The following is a 26954-nucleotide window of genomic DNA, read 5'->3' on the forward strand; positions in this document are numbered from 1 at the left end:
TTTGTTATCGGCAACTATCATCCATAGAATAGTTGTTATCGACAACTATTCTTCATAGACTAGTTGTTATCGACAACTATTCTCCATAGACTAGTTGTTATTGACATCTATTCTCCATAGAATATTTGTTAACGTCAACTTTTCTTCATAGAATAGTTATTATCGGCAACTATAATCCATAGAATAGTTGTTATCGGCAACTATTCTCCAGAGAATAGTTGTTATCGGCAACTATTCTCCATAGAATAGTTGTTATCGACAACTATTCTCCATAGAATAGTTGTTATCGACAACTATTCTCCATAGAATAGTTGTTATCGACAACTATTCTCCATAGAATAGTTGTTATCGACAACTATTCTCCATAGAATAGTTGTTATCGACAACTATTCTCCATAGAATAGTTGTTATCGACAACTATTCTCCATAGAATAGTTGTTATCGACAACTATTCTCCATAGAATAGTTGTTATCGACAACTATTCTCCATAGAATAGTTGTTATCAACAACTATTCTCCATAGAATAGTTGTTATCGACAACTATTCTCCATAGAATAGTTGTTATCGACAACTATTCTCCATAAAATAGTTGTTATCGACAACTATTCTCCATAGAATAGTTGTTATCGACAACTATTCTATACAGAATAGTTGTTATCGACAACTATTCTATACAGAATAGTTGTTATCGACAACTATTCTATACAGAATAGTTGTTATCGACAACTATTCTATACAGAAAGTTGTTATCGACAACTATTCTATACAGAATAGTTGTTATCGACAACTATTCTATACAGAATAGTTGTTATCGACAACTATTCTATACAGAATAGTTGTTATCGACAACTATTCTATACAGAATAGTTGTTATCGACAACTATTCTATACAGAATAGTTGTTATCGACAACTATTCTACACAGAATAGTTGTTATCGACAACTATTCTACACAGAATAGTTGTTATCGACAACTATTCTACACAGAATAGTTGTTATCGACAACTATTCTACACAGAATAGTTGTTATCGACAACTATTCTATACAGAATAGTTGTTATCGACAACTATTCTATACAGAATAGTTGTTATCGACAACTATTTTATACAGAATAGTTGTTATCGACAACTATTCTATACAGAATAGTTGTTATCGACAACTATTCTATACAGAATAGTTGTTATCGACAACTATTCTATACAGAATAGTTGTTATCGACAACTATTCTATACAGAATAGTTGTTATCGACAACTATTCTATACAGAATAGTTGTTATCGACAACTATTCTATACAGAATAGTTTTTATCGACAACTATTCTATACAGAATAGTTGTTATCGACAACTATTCTATACAGAATAGTTGTTATCGACAACTATTCTATACAGAATAGTTGTTATCGACAACTATTCTATACAGAATAGTTGTTATCGACAACTATTCTATACAGAATAGTTGTTATCGACAACTATTCTATACAGAATAGTTGTTATCGACAATTATTCTATACAGAATAGTTGGTATCTACAGCAATTGTGGCATGGTTGTTATCGACAGGATATACAGAATAGCTATTATCAACCACTATTTCTACAGAATAGTTGTCATCGATTACTTTTCTCTGAATTTTTCATCAAAGCTTGTTCTAGACACATTTTTGGGAAAAAAAAGGTTTGTGGATAAATATTTCGCAAAAAAAATATTCACTTTTATAGAAAAAGTGTTGTGGATGGAAGTAAAACATTTCCTTAACGAAAGATTATATTGTGAATTTGCATTTCGTACTTACAATGACTTACAAAAATTATGTTATTCAATTACCTGAAAAGATAAAAAAACAACAAATTATTAAAATGCTTCGCAATTGAGTGCAATAGATAAAGCATAAAGGAAGGCTTCTTGTACTTCTAATATACTGGGAATACCCCTTAAATTTCCTATATATGCATAAACGTCTGGAATGTATCTATAGTTCAAATAACTTCTAAATGTCGTCTGTAGATTCAAGACCTTTAAAAGGCTTTCTATAGGCGATGAATCTACTAAAGCCCGTCTATGGAATAGGGAGACAAGCTTAGGCCAAATTCCTGCATAAGATGTCAAAAAAAATCGATTCAAATATATTTCTGTGTGATCATTTTTAATTGAAAACAATGAATACCTCTAACATTCGATATTCAATAGAGATTTTCCTATTGTTTCGATATCAAGTTAAAGAATTTTGCCCTCCATAGGTAGAAAGTTGCTTTATGCTCTATTCCAGAACATGCAAGTTTTCCATTTTTTCTATATCATAAAATGCAAATAGGTTATCGTAGTAAATCTGTTTGCATTCTTGCAGTTTGGGCACAGAGCATCAATGCTTTCTACAGCCTGGCTATCTTCCATAAACAGCAGATATTGTCAACGACGTTCGCAGAAATTCATAAGGGGAGGCTGGTCTAAACTTTTTTAGAAATATAAGAACAATTCAGGAGAGATTATCAAAAAATCTAAAACAGATTTTATTCATAGCTTATTATTTAAATTTTTCCAATTTTTTCTTTCAGATAAAACAGCTAAACTATTCCAATATTTACCACCCAGCCCCGGAAAGCGATATCCATGTAAGTCTTTGAAAAAAAAAATTCATATTTTAACTTCTTTATTTATTCCGAATTCTAATACTATATATATATATATAAATATCTCCTTATATAACTTGTGTAAGTTTACATATTCGAGATATAGCAAAAACTGTTAAAGTTTCCAAATTCGTATTGGAATCGTTGGTTATGAAACCATAAATGAATAACAATTTTTTTTACAGCTAAACAAAAAAATACTTCCTTAAAAGTTTGATATGCGAAGAATTATTGAACAACAACAAAATATTCCGCTATTTTTTCCACTCGACAAAATATAAATTTTTTTATGGGCTTTTAATGAATGAATGAATGTTTGGTGGTGGCGGCGGTGTTGCCGTGCCATGCCATGGCATGGCATATGGCAATGTTGGTGCTGCTGAGGAGCTACGATGGTATCTTTGAAAAATTTCTTTTCATTTGGGGAGTCTTTAATTTTCGCTCTGCACAAACGCAGCGATTGTATCTGTTTTTTATGAACAGGTAAACTGCCAGGCCTGTAATACATACATGTGTGTACACATGTGTGTGGGGAGCCAATATATGAATGATTGCGTGTGTGTGAGAGTGTGTGTGTACATCGGTTGTGGGGTATGGATTAACACTTTCTCCACAAATGGCATGTCTTTCGTTGGAGATAGCAGCTAGGCGGCAGGTATGCAATCAAGTTGGGAGGGAATAACATACCAACGAACCAACATGCGTCCGTCCATCCACCTATCCACCATCCATTCGTCTGTCCACCCATCCATGGATGACTCTTTGCATCAGGTGTACAATGTGTGTGTTTTTTTTCTCTCGGTGGAAAAAGTATAAACAATTTTTATTTATTTATTTTCTTTAGTTGCGGGGTTTTTTTTATTAGCTACGGAGATTTTCTGTTTTAAGTTGATAGCCTCCAATGCTGGGTAAAGGTGAAACAGTGCCGCACACAACATGGCTTTGGCGAAATTGATGGAAAATTATACAGTCCAACACTGATATGGGGAACTGGTTCGGATTCAAAATCTCTTTGAAGTATGGCATCCTAAATTTGCCCTTTGAAGAGAAAGAGAAAAATAAGAAGAGAGAGAGAGAGAGTGTTTTAATGATCCTTGTAAAGGTTTCTTGAGCAGTCTCTTATAGCCTGGCCTCACTGTAACTCTAATTTGAATGAAATCGGTTTGTTTTTTTCCACTCAAATCATGTAATTAAATATTTTTAAAAAAAGTGCCCACACACACAAATTCCAACAATCAAATGAAATTAATCCAAATCAACTTATCAATACATAATTGCAAATGATCCATCCGCTCAGAGCTGTCCGCTTGTCATCTCAAAAGCGATTATCCTCTGAAGCAAAACAAACTCAAAATATGTTACAAATTTCACTAAAACAAATTTCAAACCAAAAAAAAAAAAAAAAAAAAAAAAAAAATCTGACAACTTGAAACCACACCACAAAGAAAAGTAAAAGTCGTTAAATGACTTTTCAAATCATATTTTCCGGCCTACATTTTTCCACTTTTCATCATTTAATCTGCGGTTTTAACGGTGCAAAGCTGCAATTTTGTTGTGGCCGCGCGCGCGCTAAAAAAAGTGTGCCATAAATTGATTTCAGTAGTAAAAGTCATCTAATATTTGTTCGGATTTCGGTGAAGTTATGTTTTTATTTTGAAAGCAAAAATTGAAGAAATATAACTGAGACAAAAAAAGGAAAACTAGTCCAAATTTATATCCCCAACTGGTAGCCAAGTGATTTATGTCAGTCATTGAGGTGAAGGAAATTTTGAATTATTTGCGAAAAACGTTATTCAATCAAATGTGAGGGAAACGAGAGACAGACAGATAAACAAGCAAACAAGATTTTAGGTTCGGCCAGGTCGTTAGTTTAATACCATGCACAAAGAGGAAACAAGCAATATTTTGAAAAATTACTCCCATTTAGATGGGATATTCAATTGAGATCCACTTAGAACTGCATATGCCGTCTAAGAGCCCTCTCAAACACTTCTAATGAAAAAGAAGACAATATAAAGGTCTTCTATATAAGCAGCGACGTAAGCAGGGAGAAAGTCCTGGCCGTAATCGAAAGTCTCCTTTTCCTATTTTTTGCATGGAAAAATGACCCTCCTGCAATAGATTTCCAAGGCCCTGTATAGAAGATTGTGTTTAGATCTTCCGCAGAAGGAAGTCACAGAAGAAGGGACTTTTTTGTGGAAGAATCACCAAATGGTTTCTAGAGAATAAGGCCAAAGATCTCTTATAGGAGCGGAGTAAGGTGTTGCCAAGAAAATAAATAGAAAATAAATAAATATACCTTCCAAATGTCACCTTTAGAAGCCTTGCTCATCAAATTCGTTTAATGATATTTTAGGGAAGCAGGAGACTAGGAGAACGTCTCCTTTTCCTATTTTTTTGCATGGAAAATTACCCTCCTGCAATAGATTTCCAAGGCCCTGTATAGAATATTGTGTTTAGATCTTCCTCAGAAGGAAGTCACAGAAGAAGGGACTTCCAAGAGTTTTTTTTGTGGAAGAATAACCAAATGGTTTCTAGAGAATAAGGCCAAAGATATCTTATAGGAGCGGAGTAAGGTTTTGACAAGAAAATAAATAGACCTTACAAATGTTACCTTTAGAAGCCTTGCTCATCCAACTCGTTTAATGATATTTTAGGGAAGCAGGAGACCACACAAAAATCTTTACAAATGAAACCAGTAAAGAAAGGACAAAAGTCGGACGGGGCCGACGATATGATACTCCAATCTGGGCAGATACAGGGTTGCCCATATTCGACGGACCCCGGAAACAAATTCTTCAGAAAATCGATTGTTATGCAACTTGTGTGCGGTGGAGCGCCGTCTTGTTGAAACCAGGTATGTATGAGGCAGTATACGCTTTCGACGAATAATTGGCATCACAAAATTGGTAATTATGTCGCGATAACGCTCCTGATTGATGGTAACAGCATGACCATTTTCATTTTGGAAGAAAAACGGCCCAATGACCGTTTTCGCACTAACGCCGCACCAAACTGTGACTTTCTCGTCATGAAGAGGCACTTCTTGAATCAAATTTGCTTATTTACGGTCCCATTCAATGTGAAATGGGCTTCATAATGGGACATGATAATTTTGTTCCAAAATTGCTCGTCATCTTCGGCTATTTCGATGCTCGACGCTCGCGTGGCGTGTATTGGTTCATGGTAAAAATCTGCTTGGACTGACTCTCCAAACGCGGTATGTCATTAAGCGATGTGACATCTCTGTCAAAAGTTATGGCGTTGCCAGATGGGTCCGTCGAATATGGGCAACCCTGTAGTTCTTATATGGTGAACAATAACCGTAAAATAGGATGATCGGATCTCTACAAAATTTGGCAGAGGTATTTTCGAGCTGTATCTGTTGATGATGTTCGGTATCAAATACCATTTTTGTGGAGTGCATATTACGCATCGAGTGACTCTAATGCCAAATCGGATGAAACATATATTTGGGAGCTATAACTATATCTGAACAGATTTTCGCCAAATTTGAAGGACATGCTTCCACTCTGAATTCGTTCGAAAGTGCCTCTGTATTCTGTATATTTTGAAAAGGTAGAAATATGTTCACAATTTATATTCAGAAAAATGAGTCCTATGCTTGCTGAATAAACTTGGATCAAAATTGTTTATATTTTTGAGTTTTATTTAAAGTTGGAATTTAAGAAAACCAAAAAGGTCTTTCTTTCGCTCCTAGAATTTTAAATTTTTCCTTTTAAAGTGAAAATTACTATTTTTTTTTAAATTGAAAAAATAATCTAAAATAATATACATTTTTTTCTTCAGCTGTTTTAACGAAATTTTGTTTTAATTTATTTACTTTGGTCCACGTTTAGGTATAGCTCCAATATAAGGTGTGTGTGCATTATTATAAAAAATATAAAAAAACCACTATATTTCAATTCTTTGTCCGAAATTCAGATTTCTAAAGAAAAGCTTATATTTAAAGTTCTGTAGTGGGGTTCTCTAACTCATTTTTTTAGTTGTCGACAAAAATCGGTAACTTTGAAACCAAAAATTTTGTATTCAAAAAGAAGTTAAAGTTGACAACATTGGTTGATTTGATTTCGTCGCTAACTTATCGACAAATTTCGTAATTTACCGACATTGTAAGCATTTTAATTTTACCGACTTTTGTCAGTAACCCAACAAATGAGTTAGGAAATTCCACTATTGATCAGGTTACAATGTCTGTATGTTTTTTTATAAATGTATTATTATTTATTTTAACTTAATAACCTACAATCCCGACTCTTTAAATACCCTCCATTATATTTTATTTCTCTTAAAATGCAGCTAAACGAGCACTTTAAGTCTTCACAAATGTTCTGGTCCCCAAACCACGGAGCTATATATTTTTTGCGGTATGCACATATGTATGTCATTTATTTTTAGTCATTCTTTTAAATGTCATCTGAGCGGCGGTAATAAAAGACATGATTTAGTGCCATTAAAGTTGTCATAAAAATATTTTGTATTTTTCTCTTTTTTTCTCAAAAATATCCTTCACACAAAGACAAGCAAAAAAACCAACAAATGTAGGTGCAGTAAAGTTAAGGTTTAAAAATGCTGTTGACGGGCCATGATGTAACCAAGCTCAACATACAAAGTATGGCCAACAACATGTTACGTCAAGTAACAAAACAAAAAAAAACCTTCTGTCAATTGACAGATGTAGTTTTTTGCGGAATTTTTATGGCAATGCTAATCAAAAAAAACGGCAATAATAATTCGCGGTAATTACAAACAATATTTTTGTGACATTTTTGCCATTTCGCCCCTCTTTAGCCTTATCTTCAAAGTCGTTTTCATTTTCATTTTTCTAACCCCGCAATTTGAATGACAATTTTCCCACAATTTGTTGGCCAATAGATCATTTGTTTGTTGTAATTAAAAAAAAAAAAAACAATGGGAAACCCCTTCCCATGCCCATCGAACAGAATTAAGAAATTCATAATTAATTGTCCATTGGCTGTTACGGTTTCCAGTGACCTTGAAGTGAATACCCCCATTGTTTTCTTGATGTGGCCAAATAACTTTCGTACAAATTATGACTTTTTCCACTTAACGTTAATAATTCTGTCATTTGTTTTCGGCGTTTTGTTTTAATTTAAGCTTACAATGCCATCTGTATGCAAATGTTGGGGAAAGAATTATTATTAAAATCTGGACGAGGACAACTGCCTAATGCATATAACATTTTAATTTGGCGATTTTAAAATTCAAAAATTTAACCAACTCTAGTGTCGTAACAATAGAAGGAATGCCCTTTTGACTTAATTTATTGAGTGTATGTTGAGTATCTATTTCGTATAGAAAAAAAGTTTATAAGCCCATTATTTAGTAATGCGGGTACTTTCTCGAAATGGATGTTGTATTTTAAAAAGATCTGCTTTTGAAGGTCTTCTATTAATGAATCTCCAAAATTTCTCTATAGAAGAATACGCTTTAAAGACCATCTAAAAATAAGTAATTCCGATGGATTTCTAAAGGCCATTTTCATCAGTGAAGACCGTCTTTAAAACAAGTAAAAACTCGTAAGTTTAGCCGGCCGAATTTAGAAGGAATTTGCAAATTTCCAAAAAATCCGTTAAAAAGTACTGCTAAGATCATCAAAATACCGAATGCAGGGAGGTATTGTTATATTGGCTATACGAAGACGTGGACCCGTATTATGCCGCTAAATTCATCAAAATACCAAATATTGGGGGATACTGTTATATGGGGCCTGTAGAACCCATTAGGAACTTCAAATTTTAAAAATTGTGCAAAAAAAAAAACCGAAAAAAAAACTTAATATGGCGGTACATTTATTTGAAGACCATACTAAAACGTGGACCTACTTGGCCCATTTTCAATACCAAAAGTCCTGCAGGCCCATCACACATCTAAGTAAATTTTTATCAACCTGATTCATATCGTTCGAAATCACTATACTGATTTTCACAGACAGACGAACTTAGCTCAATCGACAAGAAATCGGTCTATGCCAAATATAGTACCATTTAGTACAATTCGTTTAAGTTATAGTACGCCTTTGCAACAACACCGCAATTTCTAGGCCACACTTCGAACACGACCTCACTTCTACCAAAATAAAAATTCCCCCTACTATCCCTATCAAGCTTAGCAGGGTCTTCTTTCCCCGCTAATTATTCCAAGTCTGTTCCCTTGGATGTGGTTTCGCTAGATAGTAGATAGGGACAGTAGGGATCTCGTTAATCCATTCATGCGCGTCAGCAATATGGCTACGGAGGGTATATATCATTCGATGCGCCCGAAACGTGTCTCACCGAAATAATTATTTTAGACCCTAAGTCCCTTTGGACCGTTTTCCGTTTCAGGACATTTGGCGTCGATCTAGGGCGGCTCGTCCGGCCACCTGTCTATCTGTCGGGCTGATGCGCTCTATAACTCTCGAATGGATTATCCGATTTCGTCCAAGTTTTGTGGACCGTAATTTTTATAAATTATATATTTAATAGAATACGAAAAGTATCTAATTCCTTCTAAACTTTGCAAATTCCAATATTTCTACTAACACAAGATCTGGTGTGAAGACAATAGGTATCGCCCACCCCTTCTGGTATCTCCACCACAAAAGTTCACAATTGTCTGAATTTATATATCTCATATTCATCTCATGTCACAAGTCAAACTTGGTACGGGGTGAGGTCACAAAAAACTGCAACAAAGTCTAACGCCATAATTTTTTCATTTTTTTTTTCTAAATTTTATTGAATGAAAGCAAAAAATGTTGGAAATTGCGTCAAATTTTAGAATAAGTTTAGATTTGTTCGAATTGGTCACCTTTGACACAAATTATGGCCTTCAAACGGCCAATAAAACCGTCACACGCTGCCCGAATGTTGCTCTGCGGTATTTTGGCCCATTCCCGGCGAAGCGCTTGCTTGAGGTGATCGATACTTTGGTATTTTTTAGTGCCAACCTTCCTTTCTAAAATACTCCAGACACAATAGTCCAACGGATTGGTATCCGGAGATTTTGGAGGAACCTCATTTAGTAACCATTCTTGGCTGGAGCTGGAATAATTTTAACAGCTGTCGGACGACCGTCTGTCCATGTATTTTTGTAAACAAAGTACAGTTTGCATTTATTGCCCTATCCAGATGAAATTTTGCACAAATCATTTGTTTGGCCCAAGGACGAACCCTATTGAAATTGGAGATAATCGGTCAAAATTTAGATATAGCTCCCATATATATCTTCGTCCGATTTGCCGTTTATTGTGCACCAAACGTGTAATATCAGTCCGAATAGATTGGACCTCAAAATAAGTATGCCAAATTTGATCGAAATCGGTTCAGATATAGCTATAGCTCCCATATATATTGTTCATCCGATTTGTTATTTTTGTTCTCCGCAGCTGTAATATGCACTCTGTACCAACAATATTTGGGGAAATTTATCAAATACAACTCAGAAATACATATGCTAAATTTTACCGAGATCGGTTCAGATTTGGATATAGCTCCCATATATAACTTCGTCCGATTTGTCGTTTATTGTGCACCAAACGTCTAATATTTGCCCAAATTGGATGACATTTGGTACTTACGACTGAATTGAGTCTAGAAGCTACTATGTCAAATTTGGTGAAGATTGGTTCAGATATAGCTATAGCTCGCATATATACTGTTCATCCGATTTGTCATATTTGTTACCCACAGCCGTAATATGCACTTCGTAACAACGATATTCAGGGAAATATATCAAATACAGCTCAGAAATATATTTGCCAAATTTTAGATCGAGATCGTTTCCGATTTGGATATAGCTCCCATATATATCTTTATCCGATTTCAAATTAATTGTGCACCAAATGGGCAATACAATTCCAAATTTAAAAGATACAAATGCTTCGGCATATTTAGTCCTTTGAACTTTAAGTTATAATTATAATCATAGTGTGTATGATGAAATCTCCCATAAAAACTTTTAATTGTTATGCGCAGCTCTACTAAATTAGCAAAGTGGTGTAGGATATCATAAAGTCGGCCCCGCCCGACTTTAAGACTTTTTTCACTGGTTAAGAATGTATTTCCAAATCCACCTTTAAATATCAACCCAAGACACTTAACACCTCACACCAAATTTAGTATCATTTAGTTCTTTTCGTACACTTCGTAACCATCAACAGCGATGCTAGTGCGAAATATCCTGCTCCATCTGTTCATCTGAAATTAAATTGTACCAATTTTAGTACTATTTAGAACGACCTTTATACTCACTTCCAAAACCGTTTCTTTATATCAGTCCCACTTCACAAACTCAATACTTATATTAAATTCCAATTGGTATCAAATTAGTGCTTTTAGGTACACTTATTGTTCAAATTGTCAAAAACTCTTTGGATTGTCTTTCCTCTACAATTTTGATGACCCTCGATCCATATGTCAAGACACTAGCGCAATTCGTTCATATAATACGAAAAGGTAAAACATGTTCCGCTCTTTAGTACTTTTAAAAAACTTATAGTTCAAATTCACAAAAAACGTTTGGTATTGCTATCCTACAACCCATCGTCACCCTTAATTCCAAATTTAAAAAATGCATAAAGAATCCCCATTTCAAATTTCAGAGTTTAAGTAATATATATAATATATATATATATATATATATATATATATATATATATATATATATATATATATATATATATATATATATATATATATATATATATATATATATATATATATATATATATATATATATATATATATATATATATATATATATATATATCCATTCATTTCATTGACATTGTATCCTACTTCCTTATATCAAGTGTACCCTACTTCCCAAATATAATTCTTGTAATAAATGTCGAGATATAACTAAACTTTGATTTCACATAATACACAATGATGCCAAATTTAGTAATTTATAGTATTTTTAGAGCACTTACAGCCCGCATTTAACTCATTCCAAATTTCAGAATTCTAGGTTTGGGATGGATGCAATTTTTAGTACCTTTCAGTATTTTTAGTGCACTTCTAATTTTAATGTCCATAAACCCAGCCTTATGTCACCCCTATACACCTATATTGACATAAACGCAAAATATCAAGATTTAGCCATTTCAAAACCCTGTGTTTGGGATTAGGGTTTATTTTGGATTTTAAACGAAATTTTATATAAATACAAAAAAAAATTTGCAAAAACTGAGTTTAAAATTTTAAAGAATGAAAGAAAAAACGGTAAACTAGGTATGTTTTACACGTTCGAAGTTCGTTCACAACATATTCCCAACCTTGAAAAGAGCTTGTTAACAACATCATTATTTTTTTGTTGTTTTTATTTTATTTTGCAAAAACTTATATACATGTGGTGCACTTATACTGTTTGGGAATGTGCAATTTAATTTATTTGTTAACTGATCTTGGCTTAAAGCGTTCGAGCATTCGAGCGAGCGAGCGAATTTACAAATCCATGCAATAATACCTTGATTTAACAGCAACAATGGCCACGAAATGTCTATTGAAACAAACATCAAAGTTGACGACGACAACGACGGAAAACCTAAACCATCAATTCCATGCACGCTAACTAAATATATATATGACGAGACGATATGATACCAACAACAACAACAGAAATAAATGCTACATCACATAAGCGGTGTATAGCAGCGGCTCTATGGCTGTGGTCACTTTGATTCGGTAATATCTCGCAAAATTGAAAAGAAACCCAAGGAGGGAATAATCATTTGTCGATTAATTTGTTAACTCTCACTCGCAACAATGTTGGTTGGGGGGAACTTCAAACAAAATCGATGGAGGAAATTAAGCAAAAAATTTCAAGTGTGTGATGTGTGCTATAATTATGCCCCTGGCTATGATGGTGTTTTTTCGTTTTTTTTTTTCGGGTCTAGCAAATATGTGTTGTACCCTTTTGTTTTTGATTTTTTCTTTCAATTTTCTGTTTCTGGCTTAATGTCAGTCTTGGCTTGGCCTGGCTTGGCTTGTATGGCTTAATCATACTTGAAAATCGCGATTAATTTTAAACACCGCAAAATCCAACAACAACAAAGCGACGACAAATCCACAGAAAAAAACCCCAAAAACCAAAACAAAGAATTGGCCATTATCATTACGTCATTTCGGTGTTTTTTTTTATTTCTTCAAGATATTGCAAAATTTTTATTTCAAAATTTTATTCCAAGTGAATTTGTAAAAAGTAAAAAATAAAAGAAATCAAAAAGACAAAAGCAAATCTAAGCGACAAAGCACAAAAGCTTAGACTAAGTCTTTAGCGGTAAATGAACAAAACACAAAAAAATATTAAATATTCCCAAAGCTGTAATTTGTTGGCTGTTGTTTTGTTTTTTAAATATGCCAAGCACCGCCATCAAGTTTAGACAAAAGCCTAGTGCAAAAACAATGAAAAAGACAAATTGAATGCAGACCACAGACCTGTTACACGAAAATTAAGGTATTCCCATTTAAATGACAGTATGCAAATCTAAAATGTCTTTAAAATGTAAATCATCGTGTACCTGTCCGCCAGTAATTGATACCAAATTTGGGTCAGATTTTCGGGACCTTCAATTAAATAGATTACAATATTTTTTGGCAAAATTAAACCTACAACTATGGCCACTTTAGATTTTTTAAAAAAATATATTTTGGGAAAGAAATGACAGAACTTGATTTTTTAAAAATATTTTGCATAAAAATAACTGTTTAGGATTTAAAAAAATATATTTAGGGAAGCAATAGCAGAGGTGGGTTTAACAAAAAATATTTTGGGGCCAGAAATAAAAGATGTGGATTTAAAAAAAAAATTGTACAGAAATAAAAATTTAAAAAAAAATATTTTGGATTTTTTTGACAAAGAAGAAATATAAGATGTGGATTTTTTAAAGCATTATTTTGCGAAGGAATTACAGACGTGAATGAAATGTGGATTTTAAAAAAAAAATATTTTCGAAAAAGAAGCAAACGTGGATTTTTTAAAAAATATTTTCGGGAGAAATATCAAACTGGATTTAAAAAAAATAATTAAAAAAATATTTTCAGAAGAAATATCAAACGTGGATTTTTAAAAAAAAATAATTTAAAAAAATATTTTCGGAAGAAATATCAAACGTGGATTTTTAAAAAAAGAAAAATTAAAAAAAAAATATTTTCAGAAGAAATAGCAAACGTGGATTTTTAAAAAAAGAAAAATTAAAAAAAAATATTTTCAGAAGAAATAGCAAACGTGAATTTTTTAAAAAAAAATTAAAAAAAAAAATATTTTCAGATGAAATAGCAAAAGTGAATTTTTAAAAAAAAAATTAAAAAAAATATTTTCAGAAGAAATAGCAAACGTGGATTTAAAAAAAATTAAAACAAAAATATTTTTGGAAGAAATAGCAAACGTGGATTTTTTAAAAAAAGAAAAATTAAAAAAAATATTTTCAAATTAAAAATATTTTCGGAAGAAATATCACACGTGGATTTTTTTCGAAAGAAATAGGAAACGTGGATTTTTTAAAAAATATTTTCGGAAGAAATAAGTAACTTGGATTTTTTAAAAAATATTTTCGGAAGAAATAGGAAACGTGGATTTTTTAAAAAAATATTTTCGGAAGAAATATCACACGTGGATTTTTTTTCGGAAGAAATAGGAAACTTGGATTTTTTTTAAAATATTTCCGGAAGAACTAGCAAACGTGGATTTAAAAAAAGATATTTTTGGAAGAAATAGCAGACGTGGATTTTTTAAAAAAATATTTTTGGAAGAAATAGCAGACGTGGATTTTTAAAAAAAAATTATTTATGGAAGAAATAGCAGACGTGGATTTTTTTTAAAAAAAATATATTTTTGGAAGAAATAGCAGACGTGGATTTTTTTAAAAAAAAATATATTTTTGGAAGAAATAGCAGACGTGGATTTTTTTTTTTAAAAAAATATTTTTGGAAGAAATAGCAAACGTGGATTTTTAAAAAAAAATTATTTATGGAAGAAATAGCAGACGTGGATTTTTTTTTTTAAAAATATATTTTTGGAAGAAATAGCAGACGTGGATTTTTTTTTTTAAAAAAATATTTTTGGAAGAAATAGCAAACGTGGATTTAAAAAACAATATTTTTGGAAGAAATAGCAGACGTGGGTTTTAAAAAAAAATTTTTTTGGAAGAAATAGCAGACGTGGATTTTTAAAAAAAATATTTTTGGAAGAAATAGCAGAAATTGGGATCGTGGATTTTTTTAAAAAATCGGAAGAAATTGGGAACGTGGATTTTTTAAAAAAATATTTTCGAGAGAAATAGCAAGCGTATATTTTTTAAAAAATATTTTCGAAAGAAATAGTAAACTTGGATTTAGAAAAAACAAGTAAAAAAGGTCCACGTCTTCGTATAGCCCCATATAACGGCAGCTCCCGATATTCGGATTTTTGGTGATTATAGCTACATTATTCACCGATTTTTTTTAAGTTTCGCATTTGAATATTGTAATGGCTTATGACAAAAGTTACCTATGCAGTCCATGTCGTCGTATAGTCCCTAATATAACAACTACATTCGGTATTTTAAAGATTTTAATAGCATTTTTAACGGATTTTATTTTTTTGAAAATTGCCAAATTCGTTCCAAATGGTAGAGGGTATTCAAAGTTCGTCCCTGCCGAACTTACAACCTTTTTACTTTTTTTTTTGCCTTCCTGGCGAAAAATATGGACTTGAAAATATTATTTTGAGGGATGACCCTATCTTTAGATCTCCTCAAGGACCTACATGTTTTTAAAGAATTATTGGTAATTATGCATCTGAAGGAATTCTTATTGAAAATATTATTTTGGAAGAACACCCCATAAAATAATCAATATTTTATGAATATTCGTAAATATTGAAAAATATATAAAATTTTATTTAAATTATTAAGGACATAGGGTACATATATGTCGGCAAATCTTCATAGTTAACCTTCTAAGGATCCACTTTACAACAGTAGGCCTCGCTTAGATATGCCGTCTATAGAATTTGGCTTCTGATTTCTAGAACAACTCCTTCATAAACAAATTTTATTTTGCTTTGGCATTTAGACACCAAGGCAATCGGAAATGTATTTTGGAAGGGTCCTTATTTCTGGCAGCAGGATACCACTGTTACTTTAAGAGTTAAGGCTATAGTTTTGCTTTGCTTCACACCCTTGATTATTCCGCATATTTTAAGCTAAGTTTCGGTACATTTTTGATTATGGCTTTCAAATAATCTCCCAACAATGTACCATGTCCATTATTTAGTACACCGTGACAGGTTATTAACACCCGCCCAAAAAATAAGCAGCAACTACAACAAATTAAATACATTCCAGTCAACTCAAGCTAATGATATTTGCGAGCTGCTTTAGTTTTTAGGGTAAGGAGGAAATATTCATTACCCGCCACCCCAAACAGCCTCGACTTGAACGTCATTAAGTCTTGACCATTTAATAGGGTATTTGATTTGTGTTGCTGTTGGTGTTGCTGTTGCTGTTTCTACCATTTGTTGTTAAAAGAAACTGTCATTGTTTTAACTTGTCAAGGAATGAGCGAACAACCGAACAAACAAGCGTTTTAGTAGATAGTAAAGGAAGTAAGTCAAGTCAGCATAAATATTAACGCTTTAGCGGTTCATATATGTCAGGCCGTTTGGCTTGATTTTCAGTGTCTCTGTGGCTGGCTGGCTGTCTGACTGACTGACTACCTACCTGCTTGTCTCTCCGTCTGACCATTAGTCGTCCAAAGTCGACAGCGCTACTTAGTACGAATGGGTACAACACAATGGATATCGGGGTAAAAGATACCATAATAGTGTTGTTTACCAAGTTGTTTTTTGCATTTTTTGTAAAAAACAACAACCAGAAACAGCAAAACTAAAACAATACGCCGATGATGGAGGAGAGACAGGGAGACAACAATTATGTAGCAGCAACACAGATAAAAAAAAAACAAAACCAACACCAGGGGGCCATTAAAGTAGCAGAGGTTTTTTTCTCTCTCCTAAATTGTCACTTTTTTTCTTCTTCTGAAAATTATCAATCAATGAAAGTTATCCATCAGCGTGATGATGCCAAGTGTATCGGTGTGTGTGTGTGAGCACGGACATGAACGTGTCTCCACATAATTTAGACATTTACATGAATGCAAAAATTTCCTGTATAATTTTATGACTTTGAATAAACATTGGCGATTTGTTTTCACTAATTTACGGCATAAACAAAGTTATGGCCCACCACACACAGGTGACTGTCATGAAGATGATGACGATGACGACGGCGAAGACGACGATGGCAATGCATATTCATCATATGGTCGAAAATATTATGCAGCTGACACCACTGCATGACAAATTTTGAAAAACTAAAATACATCCTTGACATGATTAATGGCTAAGCCATGGATTTTGCCAGAGGGGTGGGAGTTTATATTTGGCTGTTTGGAAGTTTACCTAGGCGAAAAACTCCATTCAGCCAGGCTGAAATAAAAGAGCTCCGAAAGAAAACTAAATTCTGTTATGGAAAACTCCCGTCAGTTCGTCTATGGACAATAGAGGGGACCTGCAGACGGGCCTATTAGATAGTCTAAGGAGCATAGACGGACCTATCAGCTCGTCTTTGGACCAAAGAGGGGCCTCTCAGCTCGTCTATGGACCATAGATGGACCGATCAGCTTGTCTATTGACCATAGACGGACCTATCAGCTCATATATGGAGCTTAGACGGGCCTATCAGGACCATAGACGGGCCTATCAGGTCATCTATGGACCATAGATGGGCCCTTCAGGTCATCTATGGACCATAGAGGGGCCCTTCAGGTCATCTATGGACCATAGAGGGGCCCTTCAGGTCATCTATGGACCATAGAGGGACCCTTCAGGTCATCTATGGGCCATAGAGGGACCCTTCAGGTCATCTATGGGCCATAGAGGGACCCTTCAGGTCATCTATGGACCATAGAGGGGCCCTTCAGGTCATCTATGGACCATAGAGGGGCCCTTCAGGTCATCTATGGACCATAGAGGGGCCCTTCAGGTCATCTATGGACCATAGAGGGGCCCTTCAGGTCATCTACGGACCATAGAGGGGCCCTTCAGGTCATCTATGGACCATAGAGGGGCCCTTCAGGTCATCTATGGACCATAGAGGGGCCCTTCAGGTCATCTATGGACCGTAGAGGGGCCCTTCAGGTCATCTATAGACCATAGAGGGGCCCTTCAGGTCATCTATGGGTCATAGATGGGCCCTTTAGCTCATCTAGACTTCCATCTCGTCCTTCTACAGCTCGTCCTTAGACTCCCATCTACAGCTGGTCTATAGACTCCCACCTATTGTTCGTCTATAGACTCCCCTTCCAGCTCGTCTATAGACTCCCACCCACTGTTAGTCTATAGGCTCCCACCCACTGTTCGTCTATAGACTCTCCCGGTAGACTTCCATCTACAGCTCGCCTGTAGACTTCCATATACAGCTCGCCTGTAGACTTCCATTTACAGCTCGCCTGTAGACTTCCATCTCGTCCTTCTACAGCTCGTCCTTAGACTCCCATCTACAGCTCGTCTATAGATTCCTATCTACAGCTGGTCTATAGACTCCCACTTACTGTTTATCTATAGACTCTCCCTGTAGACTTCCATCTACAGCTCGCCTGTAGACTCCCACCTGCACCTCGTCTATAAACTCCCACCTGCACCTCGTCTATAGACTCCCACCTACTGCTCGTCTATAGACTCCCATCAGCAGCTGGTCTATAGACTCCCAGCGACAGCTCGTCTATAGACTCCCAGCGACTGCTCGTCTATAGACTCCCAGCGACTGCTAGTCTATAGAGACTCCCATCTACTGCTCGTCTATAGAGACTCCCATCTACTGCTCGTATATAGAGACTCCCATCTACTGCTCGTCTGTCGAGATTCCCATCTACTGCTCGTCTGTCGAGACTTCCATCTGCAGCTCGTCTATAGACTCCCATCTACAGCTCGTCTATAGACTTCCATCTACAGCTCGTCTATAGACTCCCACCTACGGCTCGTCTATAGACTCCCACCTACGGCTCGTCTATAGACTCCCACCTACGGCTCGTCTATAGACTCCCACCTACGGCTCGTCTATAGACTCCCACCTACAGCTCTTCTGTAGACTCCCACCTACGGCTCGTCTATAGACGTCCATCTACAGCTCGTCTCTAGACGTCCATCTACAGCCCGTCTCTAGACTCCCATCTACTACTCGTCTATAGAGACTCCCATCTACTGCTCGTCTATAGACTGCCATCTACAGCTTGTCTACAGACTCCCCTCTTGAGCTCGTCTATTGACTCTACTCTTCAGCCCCTACCTTTCCAACTCATCTCGAGACTCCCTTGCCAACTCATCTAGAGACTCCCTTCCCTACTCGTCTACAGACTCTCTTAGCAGCTCATTTGCCGACTTCCCTTTCATTTTCGGTAAATGTCACTCGTAGCCACTTTTTGGTATCTTTTTGGTGGTTAGTGGTTGTATCTCTTGTCTGTAGGGCTACCATGGGGTATGTGGCGCCCCTTCCTCACCTTCTTCTTCTTCGTCCTCTCTATGGCTTTTATTCATAACGAAATAACAAGTTAAGTAAATGTTGTTTCCATTATTTCACCATTATTGATTTTTGTTGTCGTTGTTGTTGCTCTGGTCTTTATTTTCGAGAATTTTATACTTTTTGTAATTGAGTACAGCGAATAGCATTTTTATGTTTTGACTGTTTTTTTTTCTGTTTAGTTGGCTGGTTTTTATTTATAGTTGTAGTACTTCTTGGTGCTTGCTGTTGTGTTGTTCTTGTTGTATTGGTTGCATTCAGAAATATGATCAATACCAGTTTCACATCACTGCACTTGGTGGTGGTGCACGGCAAACCAACAAAAATGTTGTCATGTTCGACGGAACATAATACCTCCAGGAACAGTTGTGGATGTGTTAAATAGCAGTCGTAATTTCGTTAGCCCCATTAAACCTACTCAGAATTACAATCCAACGCTACTTCTATCCTAAAGATACTTTTCTATCCCAAAGATGATCTTGAATTTAGATCAAAGAAAAATCCATTCCGCCTTATGCTGAATGTAGGGTATCAACTCACTTGAAATTCATCAAAAATCTAGCTATGATACCAAGAAGTATTTTGAACTCGCAATCAAATAGAAAAATATCTCAAGAATACCCCCCATTGCCAATTCAAAGTAATGGAGTGTTCTGTGGATTTTTGTCTTGGCATCCGTCAAAGTGATGACATTATAAATCTGCTTTTGTTAATGCTAATGAATAGCCATTTTGAGGAGCGGTGTTCCATGCCATGTACGATTCTCTTTTTGTGGAGTGTGTGTTTAATGTATTAATTAGGCAACAAGAACAACATCACAGCCACCACCATCAGCAGCAGAGGTAGAAGTAGAATCAATAACTTAGTCATATTTTTTGCTCATTCTTTATGCATCGTTTCTTCATCGTTTTGTATTTCGAAGTTTGGTATTTTATGGTTTCGGCGATCTTAATTAGGTATTTTGCTTATAAAGTCAATACAGTGGAACATTGATAAAATGGATGGGGGGAATGTTGTAGTCAGGATGATGAAGAAACCTTACAGAAGGCTCTCTGACTATAAAGAATCTATGACAGGGCCTTCGGATAAAGATCATTTTATTTATACATTTCGTGTCAATTTCCAACTCGTCTATAGATCCCCTTTGCAGCACGTCTATAGACTCCCATGTACACCTCGTTTATAGACTCCCATCTACAGCTCATCTATAGACCCCCATCTACATCTCGACTCTCTTTCCAGCTCGTCTATAGACTCCCATCTACAGCTCGTCTATAGACTTCCATCTACAGCTGGTCTATAGACTCCCATCTACAGCTCGTCTATAGACTTCCATCTACAGCTCGTCTATAGACTCCCATCTACAGCTCGTCTATAGACTCCCATGTACACCTCGTTTATAGACTCCCATCTACAGCTCATCTATAGACTCCCATCTACATCTCGACTCTCTTTCCAGCTCGTCTATAGACTCCCATCTACAGCTCGTCTATAGACTCCCATATACAGTTCGTCTATAGACTCCCATCTACAGCTCGTCTATAGACTCCCATCTACAGCTCGTCTATAGACTCCCATCTACAGCTCATCTATAGACTCCCATCTACATCTCGACTCTCTTTCCAACTCGTCTATAGACTCCCATCTACAGCTCGTCTATAGACTCCCATATACAGTTCGTCTATAGACTCCCATCTACAGCTCGTCTATAGACTCCCATCTACAGCTCGTCTATAGACTCCCATCTACAGCTCGTCTATAGATTCCCACCTGCACCTCGTCTATAGACTCCCATCTACACCTCGTCTATAGACTCCCATCTACAGCTCGTCTAGAGACTCCCATCTACAGCTGGTCTATAGACTCCCATCTACTGCTCGTCTATAGACTCCCATCTACCGCTTGCTATAGACTCCCATCTACCGCTTGCTATAGACTCCCATCTACCGCTCGTCTATAGACTCCCATCTACCGCTAGTCTATACAATTTCATCTACAGCTCGTCTATAGATTCTCATCTACAGCTGGTCTATAGACTCTCATCTACAGCTGGTCTATAGACTCCCATCTACAGCCCGTCTATAGGCTCCCATCTGCAGCTCGTCTATAGACTCCCATCTACAGCTCGTCCATAGACTCCCAGCTACAGCTCGTCTATAGACTCCCACCTACACCTCGTCTATAGACTCCTATCTACAGCTCGTCTATAGACTCCCATCTACAGCTCGCCTATAGACTCCCATCTACAGCTCGTCTATAGACTCCCATCTACAGCTAGTCTATAGACACCCCTCTACAGCTCGTCTATAGACTCCCATCTACATCTCGTCTATAGACTCCCATCTACAGCTCTCCTACAGACTCCTATCTACAGCTCGTCTATAGACTTCCATCTACAGCTCGTCTATAGACTCCCATCTACAGCTCTTCTACAGACTCCCATCTACAGCTTGTCTATAGACTCTCCCATTCTCTCTCCCATCTGAGGCTCGTCTATAGACTCCCATCTACAGCTCGTCTATAGACTCCCATCTACAGCTCGTCTATAGACTCCTATCTACAGCTCGTCTATAGACTCCCATCTACAGTTCGTCTATAGACTCCCATCTACAGCTCGTCTATAGACTCCTATCTACAGCTTGTCTATAGACTTCCATCTACAGCTCGTTTATAGACTCCCATCTACAGCTCGTCTATAGACTCCCATCTACAGCTCATCCATAGACTCCCACCTACTGCTCGTCTATAGACTCCAACCTACTGTTCGTCTATAGACTCCCACCTACTGCTCGTCTATAGACTCCCATCTTCAGCTCGTCTATACATTCCCATCTACAGCTTGTCTATAGACTCCCATCTACAGCTCGTCTATAGACTCCCATCTATATCTTCTATCTATAGACTCCCTCTCCCGCTCGTCTATATTGTCCCCTTCCAGCTGATCTATAGACCCCCTTTCCAGCTAGTTACCCATCCCAGTTGGCTTTTAGACTCCCTTTCCAGCTGGGCTATAGACTCCCTCTCCAGCTCGTCCATAGACTCCCTTTCCGATTTCCACCTTCCTTTCCAGCTCGTCTATAGACTCTATGTCCAACTCATCTAAAAACTTTCCTTCCAAATCGAGTGTGAGTTTTTTTGGGTTTGACTTTTTTTCCTTTTCCTCCTAAAGAGGTTCGACTGTCCCCCATTCTTTTCCAAAAAAGCAGAGGAAAGAGTCCGCTCCTCATTATATTAATTATGATTTTAAGCAAATGGTATTTATCTGATCTTTTTTTTTATTTCAGAAAAAAAAAAAAAACTCCCGAAGAACAAGTTTAGCTAAACACTACCTTAAATTCTCTTTTATTTCTTATTTTATTATTTAAAAAAATATACAACCATCGAATATACGATAAGTTTTAAAACCAGAAACAGAATGTCCATATGTATGAATGTCAGTACACACAAGTGTGATGTGATTTGACCTTGTGGCGATTCTAGAGACTGGATTGAAATCGTTTTTTATGACAAAAAAAAAACACAACAACAACAAAAGTAGCATTGCTGACCCCCACGAAGTGTGAAATGGGTAGGTACTTTTTATTCTCTAATTGTTTTTGTTGCTTTTGTTGGTATCCCGAAATATTTAATTGAAATACCTGTCTTTCGGAGGTATGTGTCATAAACTAGCTGGGTTTCTGTTTCTTTTTTGTTTTAAATAGCTTCACTGTTTAATGTCTGAGTTATGTAGAAGGTCATGTTAAGCTTTTAAACTTCAACTCCAGCTCCAACAACGAAGGAGAAAGTTCAAATGTAATAAATAAAAGTGGTCTATCACGCGTTTATGTAAATCGCTGTGTTTGATTTATGGATTACAATATAATGCCGCACCAATAACTATGGGCGATTATGAATTGAAATGTGATTGACACCATTCATAACTGTTATCTTAAGCTAATGTATTCGGAGACAAAAATGAAGGAAAAAAAAAAACAAACTATTTGATAAACTACTGCAGGCCAGCGCATGGCTATTTTTATTTCATTACTGAATGTTTGAGGCACACCGATGACTGGATGGGCAAGTTCAAGAGGGATGAGATTGAAATTGAGTTTATGGCCACAGACGAGCTCAAGGGGAGCTATAACATCCTATAAAGGCGATCTCAAGGGAAGTCGTCTAGGTTTGGTCTTTTATATGGTTGGGGACTTCTTAATAATAAAGCTAACACAGAAAAATTCTATTAAAATGGCTAACTCGTCTAAAGACTCATTTTCCAACTCGTCTACAGACTCCCTTTTCCTTTCGTTAATAGACTTCCTTTCCAATTTGTACATAGACTCCTTCTACAACTCGTCTGTGGACTTCCCTTTCAACTTCCTTTCCAACTCATCTCTAAGCTCCCATTACAATTCGTCTATAGACCTCCTTTCCAATTCGTCTATTGACTCCCTTTCATTTATAGACTCCCTATTCAGCTCGTCTATAGACGCCCAATTCAGATCGCCTGACTCATCTTTCAATTCGTCTAAAAACTCCCTTTCCAACTCTTCTAAAAACTTTCTTTCCAGCTCGTCTACAGACGTCCTTTTGACTTGTCTATACATTCCCTTTTAGCGCTTACAGAGACTTCCCTTTCAACTTTTGTGCCCCCTACTTAGCTTGTTTATAGACCTCGAATTCAGCTCGTCTATTAAATTTGTCTACAGACTCCTTTCTAACTCGTCTATAAGTCCCTTTACAGCTCGTTTGTAGACGACCTATTCAGCACGTCCATAAAAACGATATCTACATCTTGTCTAAAAAGATGGTCTCTTGAGCTTGTCTATAAAAACTCCCATAACCTCATCTATTAAGACTGACTTCAGTACGTTTTTAAAAATCTAATGCTCGTCTAAACACTCCCTTTCACACCTCATATAGAAGCTCTTTTCAGGTAGTCTATAGACCCTCTTTGCAGCTCGTCTATGGACGCTCTATGCCGCCCGTCTTTGGACGCCTTATTCAGTTTTTTTATAGACACCCTATTCAGCTCTTCAGAAACCCTATTCCTCTCGTCTGAGGTCTCTCTATTCCGCTCGTTCATAGACTCCATATTCAGCTCGTCTATAGACTCCCTATTCAGCTCGTGTATATATGCCATATTCGGCTCGTCTATAGACTCATTTTCCAACTCGTCTACAGACTCATTTCCAACTCGTCTATAGGCTCCTTTTCCAACTGGTTTAATGATTCTCTTTTCCTACTCGTCTGTAGACTCTCTTTTAACGCGGCTCTGTATAATTCCCTTCCAACTCGCCTATATACCCCTCGCCTTAGTCAGCTTGTCTATAAATGCCTAGTTAGCTCTTATATTGAAGCCTTTTCATCTAGTCTATAGGCGCCCTATTCAGACTCCCTTCGACTTATTTTTGAAAACCTATAGACCCCCTCGTTCAAAGGGACTTAGACTATGGTGCCATAGACGAGCTAAGGGGGAGTTTGCGGCCCTTTAAGTAGTCCATACGAGCTTGTATATCCATAGAAGTCCATCTGAAGTTATTCATACTGCAGAAGATCTTCAAAAGGTTTGCCATCCCCAACAGACCTTCAGAGGTTTATTAAAATTCAGAAGATATTCTGAATATCCTCTTTATTTAGGAGATAGTTTAGAAGACCTTCACGGTATCTTTTATGTGTAGAAGACTTTTAGAAGGTCTTCACGATCTACTCTATTTGTAAGAGCTCTTCAGAAGGTCTTCATTGTTCAAATAACCTTCAGGAGGATTTTTATTTTTAGATAACCGTTTGTAGAATATCTTTAAAAGGTTTTCTATATTTAAAAGGCATTCAGGGGGTTTTCTGCGTTCCTCAACCTTTTAAATAATTTCACTTCAGGAAGTCTTCAGTATTTTGAAAAAGTGCTGGAGATATTCAAGGCATTAATGAATCTCAAGAAGTCTTTTATGTTTAGAGGCTCTTGAGGCTTCTTTATAACCCAAAGATTTTCAAGTGGTGGTTTATGACCTTCAGGAGGCGTTTTATTTTTTTTAAACCTCCAGGAAATCTTCTATGTTTAAAAGAACTAAAGGAGGCCTTCTGTATACAGGAGATCCTCGGGGATAGTCTTCGTGTAAAAATACTATCGAAGACTTCTATGTACTTTTGGGAGGTCTCACATTTAAGAACTACTCTGTTGAGATTTTCAATATTTAGAAGAGCATCAGAGGTGTTTCATTCATGCAAAGGTCTTCTATCTTTAGCAGACGACCCTCAAGAGGACTTTAATGACTTTGGAGGTATTTTTTGTTTGGAAAAAATGCAGGAGGTCTTCTAGACTTGGAAGACAGCCATGAAGACTTGTAGGTTTTTAAGTCATTCCTGAGATTTTTATTTTTTGGAAAATCTCCTTTAAACAAAAATCCTAAAGGTATTCTATGTTTAGAATACTTTCTATGATCCGTCCTCTTGAAATCTTCAATTTTTTAATATTTTAAGAAAACATTCAGAGAAGTGTTCTGCATTTAAGAGATCTCACAAGCATTGGAAATGTTCGGAATTTATTCTTCGCTTAGAGGGTCGTCTGTAGGTCGACCTTGCTGGAGGACCTTCAGTGTCTTCCATGGTTTACGAACCTTCGAAAATCTGCTTAATCGAAAATCTGCTAGGTTAAGGAGGCCAGTGGAAGACCTTTTATGTTTAAGGTTTTCGGTGTTTGGCAGGCCTCCGGTAGGTCAGCAGCCTTCAGTCTCTTCAATGCTGTAAGGACCTTTAGGAGGTCTCTGAAGAATCTTCTGTGCTAAAAAGACCTGTATAAGATCTTCTCTATTTAATACCCTTAGAAATTCTCTGCTGAGAAAAGGTTCTAAGTTTAGAATATCTCCTATCTTTGATATTCTTTCAAGGAGGGCCTACATTAAATATGGCCTTAGTACATCCATCTTAAGGAATTCTTCCAAAAAGCCTACCTTTGTCCTACTTGTAATATATTTTCTCTGGAGCCTCGTAACATTTTGGCCTATTCTCAAGATCAATAACCAATAACACATTCCCGATCAACCCTTCCTGCAATCCCATTTTCAGTCAAGAAAATAAAATCGATTGTCCATCAAATCAACGAACTTTGATCTGCTGACATTATTTGGCATAATTCCACCAATGAAAATTGATTATCTTTCAACAAAATTGACATGGAAATTGGCACCTGTTCGAATGACTATTGAAGATCATTAACACGAGCCGTCACCCCCTTCTTCCCCACACCTACCAAGAAAACTGACAGCAACAAGAAAAGAAAAATGCAAATCATTTCCATAGACTAAGATGTAAATAAGGACACACATTGGCTGGCAAGGCAAGTGGCACGACGCTGGGCCTTCCGGCTTTGTTGGCTGGCGATTTATTTTCTTGTCAGGGAAAAAAATAGAAAAACCAAAACCAATCTACACTGGCCAACAAAATAAGTAACACGAAATATGTGAAGAAATATGCATTGCACAAAATATTAACCAAGAATGCCAAGTGATTGGGGGGGAGGTAAGGAAAGGGGTAGAGAGGCCATCTATTGCCAAGCCACCCCAAGAAAAACTGAAAATTTATTGAGAATAATCAAAGCAAATCATGGCTTATGAACCAACACGACCAAGACGAGTGAAACTCGTCTTTAAGAAATGGCAAAATGAAATGCATTTTGCTTTTCCAGGTCTGATCGGGTCTGGTTTGGTCTGTGTGTCCCAAGCTCTTGGAAGAGGTTTGGCACGTCTCAAATGCTTGGCTATTGCCAAAAAC

The 26954-nt window shown here is 36.3% G+C and overlaps 1 protein-coding gene across 1 annotated transcript in view; it reads right to left on the reverse strand.

The window, feature by feature from the left end:
- LOC101896533 (uncharacterized) overlaps positions 1-26954 on the reverse strand; it is a 101435-nt gene that overhangs the window by 59276 nt on the left and 15205 nt on the right. The gene's annotated exons all lie outside the window — the stretch shown is intronic.

This window comes from Musca domestica, unplaced genomic scaffold (genome assembly GCF_030504385.1).
Source record: "Musca domestica strain aabys unplaced genomic scaffold, Musca_domestica.polishedcontigs.V.1.1 2, whole genome shotgun sequence".
In the NCBI taxonomy this organism is placed as follows: domain Eukaryota; kingdom Metazoa; phylum Arthropoda; class Insecta; order Diptera; family Muscidae; genus Musca; species Musca domestica.